This window comes from Lepisma saccharinum, chromosome 8 (assembly GCF_977018435.1).
Source record: "Lepisma saccharinum chromosome 8, izLepSacc3.1, whole genome shotgun sequence".
Taxonomy (NCBI): Eukaryota; Metazoa; Arthropoda; class Insecta; order Zygentoma; family Lepismatidae; genus Lepisma; species Lepisma saccharinum.
In genome coordinates, this window is record NC_139236.1 from 28,862,363 (window position 1) to 28,875,214 (window position 12,852).

The 12,852-nt window shown below is 36.8% G+C and overlaps 1 protein-coding gene and 1 pseudogene across 3 annotated transcripts in view; both read right to left on the bottom strand.

Moving 5' to 3' along the window:
* LOC145990893 (ubiquitin carboxyl-terminal hydrolase 47-like) overlaps positions 1 to 12,852 on the bottom strand; it is a 107,742-nt gene that overhangs the window by 86,277 nt on the left and 8,613 nt on the right. For 2 of the 3 annotated variants that reach the window (XM_083126376.1, XM_083126375.1), the window contains exon 2: positions 10,464 to 10,529. The gene's annotated coding sequence lies outside the window, so the exon portion shown is untranslated. Of the gene's footprint in view, positions 1 to 7,403; positions 7,540 to 10,463; positions 10,530 to 12,852 lie in introns of those variants that run through there. The other variant, XM_083126377.1, reaches the window with a different exon arrangement.
* Positions 4,748 to 5,131, bottom strand: LOC145991715 (protein GVQW3 pseudogene; annotated as a pseudogene).

The window sequence follows — 12,852 nt, forward strand, 5'->3', positions numbered from 1 at the left end:
GGTTCCACCAATTAACATATGAGAGGAAGGAGGGAAAGCGACTGCAGTTACCACTTTTCCCAGCAGCGTGTACTGCTTCGCTATGCCCACTCTATTTCCCTCCACTTCTCTGATTCTATGTGCGACCTTGCTCCAGAGATAGTTAAATCAGGGTATAAATTTCGTATATGCAGCAATGTGGCAACACTGATGGCTTTTTGGCAACATACGAATCCCAACAGCAGCACTCCATTCCAGGGTTGGCCCGGGTGGGCTCAGCCCAGATTCCCCCACTTGGGTTTTTCAGAAAAACCCACCAAAAAACCCAGTCAAAATGTGGTTTCTTTCAGAAAATGTTGTAAATTATTGCTTTAAATACTTGTGAGGTTCTATGATTGTCAATTTTTTTTGGGCAACTTGTAAAGGAAAGGCTTGTCAGAGCTTATAATACTAAAAATAGTGAACGTAGACAAGTCATAGTGGTTTTTTTTCAGGTTGTTTTCCTCAAATCATGCTAGAAATGAACATTTAACACAAATAAAAAGATAATATATCCAAGAAACAAAAAATAAAAAGTATCAGAAATTTTTAGATAAATTGTTTGCATTTATTGATGCAGCACACTTGAATACAGTTTATAATTTTGAAATGTGGGAGCACTTTGGTTATCTGTCAGTTCCTTATGTGGGGGAATCCATAGTGGCACATCATAGTTTCAACTGTGATGATCAATTGATACAAGAAATTTTTTGCATGTTTAAACATTACAAGGGAGAATTGAGTACATTTTATTGAAATGTCGTTAATTGTGACATGATTAAATTGGAACACTCTTTAAATGAGTTTTGTCATTTCTCATCCTAATGGGTTGCTTGCCTATGCAGTAAAATGTTATTTATGTCTGGTTAGGAGCTCAGTAGCCATGTAACTCGTGCATCTTTATAAATGCTACAATGTCAGGTTTGTACACAAAACTAACTGCAACATTATGTACTTGCACTATATTATGACAATAAAATTATCAAAATATAGCACATGATTTAGGAGGAGCATAAGTTAGGGTCTTATGGGCAGAGAGGGATAAGTCATCCATTTAATGATGATGATAACTGCTGTAAATTTAGAATCATTTACGTAAAATTATTTCTGCAGCTAAAAAAACGTGTGAACAAAATTGAACAATTTGTTTCAAGATGGTGGATGAAAAACTCATTTTCCACATGTTGCAGGCAGGCTCTATGCTATGCTCTACAATGTTTTTTTCTTAATGGTCTAATAGATTTTCAGAGTATAAGAAATAAAACTGAGTAATTTTATATATATAATTGGTCCGCAATTTTGCAGTAAAACTTATAAAATAATATTTCATAGCTTAGGAGAGGAGTGTAAAATCACACACGTTCTATTTTTGATAACCACCATAAATGCAAAGCTTTTGAGTTGCAAGATAACTTGAAGGATTGATCTCACATTGTATTTGAGAAATATTGGTCATCATGTTTAAAGATAGCACACGGCTAGGTTATATTTTCGTACATTAAGAAACACAAGTCTCAGCATCACTTGAGTTTTAAGTTTTTAGTAAAAACTTTGTAATGTAGTGTGTGTTTTAGGAAGGTTAGGCGTAAGTCACCAATTTTGAAACCACAATAACTGCAACAAATTTGGAGGTTTTTAGCTGAAATTAATCACATCTAGATTAACCTCGGGAATGATCTTGTTTTTCATTTGAGTTTGTTCCAAGTATTTCAAAATCGTGGACAAAAAAATGATTTTTCTTATGCTGAGGTAGATTCCAAATTCAGATGACACTTTGAGATCTGCCTAAACTACATTTTTGGAGATTAAGCTATAATTTGACAACAAATGATTTGAAATATAGTGCACGTTTGGGGATCGTTGTGGACCAAATTATAGGTCACCAATGTTTTGACCATGGGAATTGCCATTCTCATAGCAGCCAGATATTTTGGAAGATCAGCCAGACAATTAAATACGGCAAACTTATAATTTGGTATTTTTGCTTGAAACATCCAGAAAAATAATAGGAAAACACAACTGTTATAAATTGTGAACAAACTGTATTCAAGCAGATTTAAAACATTAAATAAATGAGATAAAAAATGTGTTTGTAGTTGTAGCATAATTCATTCCAACATAGGCACAACACTGTATTCACACAATAATTTGTTTCATAAACTGAACCTCAGAATGGTTTTGATTGATTTGCTTTATTCGTACTTCACTTTTTGTGCCACTTTTGGCTAATTTGCGAAGATGGGGATGAGTGATGATATGATGAAAGGACACTCACAAACATCCATGCCCTGGCTGGGATTTGAACCCAAGACCTTTGGCATCGTAGCGTGATGTGCTAACAAATCTGCCGCTCGGCTGGCGAAGTTCAGAATGGAGTATTCACTAATCGTATTAACTAAAAATATGCATAATCTTGAAAAACATATATTTTGACATGCCTAAATTTGAGTATCATTATGGAGGAAGAAGGTAGCAAACCTGATTGATAAAATTAAGTCTGTAAAAAGTTACAGTTATTGCTTTTTTTTTCTGGGAAGAAAGGTTCCGGCACTATTCAAGTTATGTTACTATGTTGTTTGTTAATGTGTTCATCATAACAACTATTCAAAATTGTGTTATGTTCATAAATGATGATGCATCCAAGCATGCACTCACACACATGCATTTCTCTTGTTTGTTTCACTTGTTGATTGATTGATTTGCTTTATTTTACTCCTCTTTTCTGCCACATTTGGCTAATTGCTAAGATGAGAACGAGTGATGATATGATGAAATTGATGAAAGGACACAAAGGATACCCATGCCCAAAACTTCTGGGATCGTAGGCATTTCTCTTGTTAGAATAAAATGTCATTAGTCCTCACCCATAATAAGATGCCAGTATGGAGTACTGTTGTTGACTACCAGAAAAAAAAACACTGGTCATAACATATTTTGTACCCTCCACCCCTCAGTAGTCTGATTCTTGGAAACACCAAAAACACCAAAGTATATGCCTCCTCAGGGAATGCAACCCTCAAAACTGATCACAAAGGAACAGTCATTAACTATTACATCCACCTGGAAGAATAGAATCTAACTGTTGGACGAATATTTTAGAACAGATTATGTTAACAGAATTGTCAAATAGTTTTTGATTCAGTCAACTATTCCCTATCACAGTTATTTCTGGAGCAAGGGTGTGCATAGCATCAGAAAAGGGGAGGAAATAGTGGGCAGAGCAAAGCAGTAAATGCTGCTGTGAAGGCTGGTAATGCAGTCGCTCGGCAAGGAACCCAGAGCGAGAATCAGAGTTGATGATTTGTTTCTTTTAGTGAAAATATCCTTGACACACTTGAATAAGTTAGAAGCGGAAGTGAATTATCAGATTTGGAGTCTGATAAAAGTGATAATGAAGTACTAATCTCCACTGACTATCGCTATGATCAATTAGCTTTTCTCCCTCATTTTGACAATACATCGCACTACGACGCCAGGGGTCCCGTGTTCGAATCCTGGCCTACGCATGGATGTTTGTGAGTGTTCATTCATCAATTTCATCATATTACCACTCATCTCCATCTTCGCAAATGAGCCAAAAGTGGCACAAGAAGCGAAGTAAAATAAAGCAAATCAATCAATCATTTTGACATTGTGCAGAAATTCTTTTGTGTGATTTTTTTCTTTGGGTAATTACATGTACCATGCATCCATTTCCTTGCGAGGCTGAGAGATTGGGAGAAGTGTGGCGGGCAGCGCTAGCGGAGATGCTGACATTTTCGACCAATAACGTCCTGCTTAAGCTTACCCTCGAAAGAGTTTTGCTTCACTCGGAATCGTTTGGAGATTTCGAATGTGCAACACTGTATCAAGATTATGTTGCCGACTAAACCGATAAAAGTCAATGGTTTTCGTGAACATTGTTTGCAATCTGAAAGCTCCAAGCTTGAGTTGTTCTTTCCTTCGCGACTATAGGTGCCCTGGACCGAGCTGCGAATGGAGTGAGGAACAGACCTTGAAGCAAGAGTGTGTTCATTTCGTACTGTGTGAAAGAGTGTGGTTTTTGGTTACTTGCCATGCTACTTCTTTGTGTAATTGCAGTGTGTGTGTGTTGTGTGTAAGTGAGGCAACTGAAATGCCAGCTGCAAAGTTCACATTAGAACAAATAATTTTTATGTATGACACATGAAAACAGACTCATATTGAGACGCGTGTAGGCAATTTGCACAGAAATTCCCTGACGTTTCACTTTGAACAACTCTTATAACACAGGTTAGAGTTTGTTTTGCAGTATTAATATAAATATCTGCATGCTGAAGATATGTCCATAAAATAAGTGGGACATTACTGGTCGAAAATGGCAGCATCTCCGCTAGCCAGCCACACTTCTCCCGATCTCTCAGCCTTGCAAGGAAATGGACGCATGGTATGTTCTGTGATAATGGAACAACTACATGATATTTTGTATCTTACAGTCACATGAAAATGTATTTACAAAGCTGTTTTGAAAAATGGACAGATTTTTGTAGTGTTAGGTAAATTGAGTAATAAAAACCGCAATAATGGAAATAGTGAACGAAAGTTTACCATAATTCCATAAAGAAGGTCCAAAATACATGATAATTTGTGAAAAGGTTCACTACTGTTTTGATAACTTATAAAAATAGTGAATTTAAGGAAACAGTGAACAGGAAAAAGTCTGTACTCAAAAACCCTCGTTTCGTCCCCGGTGATCATGTTGTTCAAAAACTCAGGGTCTGTTTGAACGCACTGCAAAAGATCTTAGGGAAACAAGCACACAGTTTTGCCTTTGGTCGTCAGTCAAAACTTTCGGGACGAGCTTGGCACAGATTTTTCTCATCGCCAAATCCTCGGTAATGATGGTGTGCACAGTCATTTTATCAATTCCTACGTGGTCTGCAATCATTCGAACACTTAACCGCCGGTCTGAGTTCAACACATCACGCACACGTTGCACATTGTCCTCAGTTCTGCTCGTGGACGAGCATCCTGCGCAAGGTTCGTCTTCCACACTCTCCCAACCGTCTTTGAAGCACTTGTGCCATCTCAAAACAGCAGCTTTTGATAGGCTTTCACTCCCGAACACTTGCTGGATCATGGCCAACGTCTCCATAGTCGATTTTCCAAGTCCCACACAGAATTTAATGGCGTAGCGCTATTCGATGGCATGTTGCATTTTAAAGCTTCGACCGAGCCTATAGACAGGGGCCCACTTAAACCACGATACGAACCGCACAAAAGCTCATAGGCGACTGACGCTAGAAGCTTACTTCCCCTCCATCGAACCCACCTGGAGCGAGCACGTTGCGACGTACAGTCCCATCAAAAAAAATGGTCTCATTACTTTTTATACAGACCCTGCATGTCACATAACATGGAGGACTGGAGACTTTTTATTGATTCCTCCAAGTTTTCTCTTAAAGCAGTTAAGCTGCACAATGGCAATGTTCGACCTTCAATTCCTTTTGTCCATGCAGTTGAGATTAAGGAAACTTATAAAAACATGAAAAAAATTTCCGTGATGGCCAGTGAACTGCATGGAATGCATTTCGACAAGTGTTTCATAGTTATCTGGGGAACAGGTGAGCAAAGAACTATAAACAACTCATGGAGAATCTTCTGACGTCTTACGAGAAGATTGGGTGGGAATTGAACATTGATACGAGTAGTATTACTTAGTGCTTTGCTGTTACTGATTTTTACTGTTCAATGGATCTATTTCAGTAAGGAAAAGGTACTTTCTCCTGGACAACAGAAAAACATTGTCGTCGAGGATTCAGTAACCATATATTTCAAGGCTGCATGCAGGATTTTTTCTCGGGGTGGGGAGGGTTAGCAGTGTTTAAAGTGGGGGAAACGTGGAGTGATGCTTTCCCCAGTTAAGAGAATTCTCATAAAGCAACCCCAGCACTAGAAAAATTTGCATAGGCACTTAATCTACTGTATTTCACGGCACCTCTCCTCTGTTTTCATGCTATAATTTCAAAATTTGAATAGTATTAAGTCTTCCAGAGGTTTCGGGGAGGAGCCCTTGATATATTTATCAAGTTATGGACAAATTGCTTATGATTAATTGTTATACAACATGAATTATGCCGTAACTTCAAATTAAGAGCCAATCTTAGAAAATGAAGTGCATATTGATGTTCAGGAGGCCAATTTCAGTAAGAAACATCTACTTTCCTTTCTGTAACAGAAAAAAGTGAAAATTTGTAGAACAGTGCTTTTATTTCTTTACATTTTCAAAAATCCACAGAAATCATTCAAAGACACAAACTACTTGGGTTGTTACACTGTAGTAGATGACATGAAATATTTCAACTACACGATCTGGATGTGTACTGTACATGAGCAGATGGACATATGCAATTATCCACTGATTACACATATCCATGGATCTAGCAAAATAAAACAAACATAACTGTTTTCAGAAATGCAAGAAACTACTTCTTATAAACCATGGTGAGACAAGTGGGAAGGGCTAGTAGGAGAAATGCAACTTTTGCTACACCTACCTAGATTGGCCTGACAATTGCCTTCTATGCCAAGATCAGGGATGCTTGGACCAAGCCTTTTGCTAACTCAAACAATAATTTATCATCCTTATGCAATAGCCCAATTCAAAATCTCTCCAACAAATGTAAAAAAAAAAGGTAAAACTACACCCTGCTCATTACAACTTGCCATAAAGGCACATAGGGAGATGTGGAAGGAGGATCATTTGCAGAGATGATGTGATCAGCACCATGATCCACCACATTTAACCCCCGTGCCATTTACTAGAGGCTGGGTAAACCCCAGAGCCACTTTATGTAAGGATATTGTCTGAACAATTCCCACCTAAGATCACATACCCCAGGACAGTACCTGGGTCTACCCCATGGCAGACGGATGCCGTATTACCTGAACCACTGGAGTTCTCTAACAATACATATGAATATGCATATTAATAAGAGTCCAATAGTGTACAAACATGATGCTAGTAATGTATAGTGAGAAAATCTAGAAATGCTTAAATGGAGGGGAAAAAACAGTTGAGGTACCCATTGCCAGTAGTATATTCTAAGTTCAAATCCTCAACTAGAAATTGTTCAAACTCAGCTCTATATTTACCAAATCCTACTACTTTTTTTATGAACAACTATAATTGAATCTTATTAATTACTTTGTAGTGCCATGGAGAAATATGTTAATATTGTTGAACAAAAACTGAAGGAAAAAAAAACAATAAACACTCATTATCTTTGCTAAATGGAACTAGTATCGCTTACGCACACACTGACACTGACATGTAAACTTGACCTCTTATCAGCATCAATGAAATGCTAATGTTACATCATTGTAATAAATTCACAACCAGGAACTAACATATCTAAGAAACTTACGTTTCAATTACTCCTTAACCCACACTTCAATGCAATAACAACAATAAAAAAAGATCACAGCCACAACACAGCTATCACAGAACCGTTACAGTGCATCCACGCATCAAAACCTCTTCGTCTAAAAATAAAAAAACAATCTCCACAACTACATAATAAAGCAGGATAGGAACATTCACACCAAGAAGCCAGTGCATTCTCTTCCTTTGGCAGACTTCCAGACACTTCCACATCACCAGACAGAGCCAGCTTGGGTGAGGTTGGAACTGATCCAAGGTATTTTTAGGATGCAAGAACACCGACACCACACTGGCTATTTCAATGTGAGATATCAATGACCCATGCAGTTTTACTTTCTCTACTACTTTCAGATTATTTCTTACACATTGAATATGGTGTAATTCAATTTGCATATAAATAATGAATTCTCCTTGCAAAACTGCAACTTTCTTCCATAAAAGCTCTTTAAATATAAAATGATCTGAGGGCAGTTTGGTATTTGTGCCACTTGGCTCATGTTAACAGTCTGCTCCTTTAAATGATGACTAAGTGGTACAGGTGAATATATATAGTGTTACACTGATGATGAAATTACACATGTTCAGAAATTTGACCCGCTATATTTTATATGAAAATCATGAGTGATTTAAAGAGCATGCAGAAGAGGGTAATTAATTGCCCCTCCCCAAGATGTCCAGCACAAACAATTTGAAATCAATTATGGTGTGAGTAAATGGTAATAAATAGTAATTTCCTCCCCTTTTGATGTGTGAAAAATAATTATAAAATTAACTGACCCCACCCCCTTTCTACTGATATCTATTGAATTGATGTTTTAAGTTCACTTTATGCACAGATAGGCTAATTGAGACTGGGCCTACAGTTTAAAATCAGATCTGAACCACTGTGCAATGTGCCTCCACCAGGTACTGAACCCGGGACCCCTTGATTACAAGGTGACGACATTACCACTATGCCGTCGGACAGGTCTGCTTCTGATATCTAAAAAATAAAGTTTGAATCTGTCTAGTGGTTGGTTGATTTGGTGTTTTAAGTCCACTTTATGCACAGTTAGGCTAATCGAGACTGGACCTACAGTTTAAAGTGGGATCCTAACCACTATGTGCCTCCACCGGGTATCAAACCCGGGACCCCTTCATTACAAATTGCTGTGAACACAAAGCAAAACTTGACAAAGAGCATGCATGCTCCTACAACTGTGAAACTCAACAATGATCAGGAATATTTGTTGAAAGAAACATATAATGGATGGTCAAGAATTAATCAACAAAATATATTCCCAACAACAGATCCTTACAAGGTATTGTTAAATATGAAACACTGCTCAGCAATGTAACTTGGAAACTCACATCTGCTAAGAATTATGGAGGAGTTGATATCATCATATACTATGTAGTTTAGGCACAGTAAGGTAAAGTTCCTCCGTGCACCATGCAATTAAGGCACATTTTAGGGATGTGATAGTAGGGTCCCACACATTCTTGATCTCGGCAGTTTTGGAGGTGATGTGATCAGCACCATGCTCCAGCCACCTTTACCCCTCAGGGTTGCTCCCAGGTAGTTATTAACCACTTATTTTCCCAAAAATGGTCCATATTTTACACATTTTTTTAAATTGTGTTCGTAATGTACCAATATCGGCAATTAAGGAACAGTAACGAATTCTATTTTTGGGGTCAAATAAGGTCACAAAACTATTCAAAAATCCTCCATAATTATTAACCCGAGTTAACTCGTACATATAAGGAAAGTACTACAAATGTTTGAAAATTGTCAAAAATAAAATGTCTTCACATTTTAATGCTGTTCAAGTTTACAGACTATCACACATACTGTCTCACATCAAATGTTACCCACAGTGTGATGAACCCGAAAGCATGGGCTAACACAGAGTGCAACATCGCAATGTGGGCAATAGTATCTTGACTCGCGACGAATCTTCTTTCCTGTTGCATCACAGAAAGGCAACAACTACATAGTGTCATGGGAATTCGGTAGATGGCAGCAGAACCTCGACAAGCTATCTACACCTTCCACCTAGTGGCCAAAATGGGAATTAACACCTATTAAAGCTCAAACGAGACTGTCCAGGTAGGCAGAAAAGTGCACTGTAGTTGTACGATTTTAACGAGATAACCCTGGTAAATAATATGTAAAGCAAAAACAAATTCTGAGTTAACTCGGGTTAATTAGGCAAGTGGTTAATTTGAGGCTAGGCGAGTCCCAGAGCTGCTTTATGCAGGGACAAGGCTAGAAAATTTCCAACCTAGGATCACTCACTCCAGGAATGGAACCCGGGTCTACTATCTGGCAGTCAGATGTCCTACCGACTCGACCACTGTGGCTCAGTTGTATCGGTACAGTATGAACTGTATGGCTTATAAGCAATTCACACCACGATCTATGATTTTACGCCACCATGAAATACCCACTAAAGAGGTTTAGGGTTCAGTGTTCAAAATTAGTAGACCTCAACTGGAAACTGAGAATGTAATCTTTAGTTTGGTGCCTATCTGAATGTATTAGCTTGCCAAATGGCAAGGACACAACTTTCAATTTTTTAAATGCTAAAATTTGGAAAATTTATTGATTTCAGCTACAGTAAGTGGATAACTAGCAATATCATTTTGTGAAACAATTTGTATTACACTTTATTGTATTTTGGTCATTAGTGTTGCCTTTCATCACCGCTTTATTAACAATGGTCATAAAAACGCACTGAAAATTATAAGAAACGCATGGAACAACCACCACAAAAATTGTTTTATTCTGGATCCCAACTACGGACTTCTGGGTTCCAAACCTCAATTAATATCAAGATTAGAATGCCACTGTGGCACTGTTGTTACAGGACTCACAGGCACGAGAGAAGGGGAAGTAAGTGGAGAAACAAATTATTGAGAATTTTAGTTAAACCATAGGTTTAAATTAGGGCTGAGCCAATACAGACCAGCACAACTGATAGAGAGCCAACTCGATACTATACTCAAAATTCTCATAAGAGTGAGTTTTATGAAAACACCTGGGAAAAAAAAAACTCACCTGATCAGGCAGCAAAATGTCCTTCCGTATATGGAGATGTTCTGCAAGTCACTCACAACTCAGTTTCTGCAATGAAAATTGAGATGTTTAATACTTTGCAGAGGGGCCATTCCATGTTAAATCAACAATGTCAACCTTACATTATTATATTCATTTGAAATTTGGCATACTGAAAGTATCAATTGAGATAGGAAAATATGCAAAGTTGCAGATCCAAATATTTTGTATTTCCGAAATTACAGGCATGAAAAATGGGTGAGTTTGACCACCAACATCTAAATTGCAATATTTCAACAATCAAGGCACCTATAGAAGTGGTTCAGACATCTTTAGAAAGGTCTTGAAGGGTACAAAAAAAGAAAATTTTTGGAGTCTGTTTTCTCAAAAACAGGTCTTAATTTTTTCAAAAAATTATACCTCACACCTGAACTATTATTCAATAACTACAAAATTTAAAAGAGGGATGGCAATGGCTCCGAAGTTATGTTAGATCAGATATGGGTAGGTTAGGTAATGCATGATAACATATTTTGAAAAACAAATTACTATAATTCAAAAGTAAAACTATAACAGAAATGAAAATTAAATGTAAAAACAATAATCCATGATGGTTGCGGTAAATGCGGTTTAAAATTTCACGTAAGTAAAAACAATAATGTTTGAATTAATGTGCACGAAGATTATATTTACATTCGCATTCTTAGAAATACAGCATGTTTCAAAAGTTCAATCCCATAGTTATTCGAGCATGTAGTGAACAATGGAAAGAGGGGAAAGTTGTTGGAAATAGGTAAGTTTCAATCTAAAGTGCTTGAATTTTCAACATAGCATGCACTGTTCATGTTGTACACAGATATGAGCATCATTGGTAGCCAAAAATGCTACATGCTTGGCCCGGACTACTGTATGTCATCGCAATACCATACAGTAACGGGTAAATTAAGAATTGATGATCCTTACAGGCAAAGTAAAAAAAACGTGAACATGTGACAATGCACACCTCAGGCCTCTGGAAAGGCTGAACATGCACAAATATGTTATCCCATATTTCAGAGGGTTCTAACTGGAGAACTACAAGAGATACAAATCTGCAATTTTCCCTACCTTAGGTAGTACTTCATAACAACTAAGTATGAATAAAATCAGAGATGGTCACGTTCGAAATTGATCAAAATTTGGTTCACTTGACTTGGAATGACCCAATGCTGTCTGAATCACTTCTATAGGCATCATGATTGCCGAAATATTGTAATTTAAAGTTAAAAAGATGTTGAAAAAATTATCAAAATCGAACATTTTTCAAACCTGTAATATTGAAAATACTAAATATATGGATTTGCAACTTTGCATATTTTCCTACCTCAGTTGGCCCTTTCAGTGTGGCGAATTTCAAATCAATCAAAAAATGTAAGGTTGAAAAGTACGTCTTTATTGGTTGATTTCACATGGAATGACCCAGAGATTCACTAGTTTCTAGAGAGCTTCTAACAAAACATTTATTCTTGAAAACACTACATTTTGTTTGTTAGTGCACATTTAGTTATAAACATCAATTATCTCTTTAGGTTAATGATAATGATTAGGTAGATGAACAGATGAAAAAACAAACAAAATGAAACACCCATGCTCTGGACACTAAGCTGTGTACAGGTGCTTATAAAGCAGTCCATTCAAGATTACAAAATTATCAAGGTTTAAATGTTACCAATTCTAATATTCAATTTGCAGTTAACCTTTAGGGTACATTGTCATAGGCAAATATTTGTGTTTATCGAGAGTGGGCGTCTCCTGCACAAAACATCACGATGTTTTTTGCGTTCCATATAGCATGCGACAAACTTAAAAAAAAAAACTGTTAAAATTACATTATTAAATAATGAAAATTAAATATTTAACTTCCCAAACTACGTAGCAGGTGCAGAGAATGACAGAAGAAGATGAGACAGAGCAACAAAAAAGATTATACATAATACTCAAGATGAATTATCATTATGTATAACATTTTGGACTATGTTTAAGCATAACATTATGTAGTTGCTTGTAAGTGTGTGTAATATAAACTGCACTGCATTTTTGTGTATTTATAAATTGTATTATTTTTAATTCTTTTTTTTATTATTTATTTCATTAGCAAATAGATGCAAGACAATATCAAAGTAGATGGTTAAGGAAGAAAAGGCATTATAACCTTAATAAATAATATAAAATAAAAAAATTACCACCAGGGAAGGAGATGGGGTAATCAAGAGGGGAATTCCCCTACAATACAGAACCTGGATCACAGCCAATGAAATCCTCTGTAGGAGTTTGTATTGTGTCATCCATCAATCATCCCTATCATCATGATTAGCCAAAAGTAGACATAAAATAAACTAAACCAACAACAACC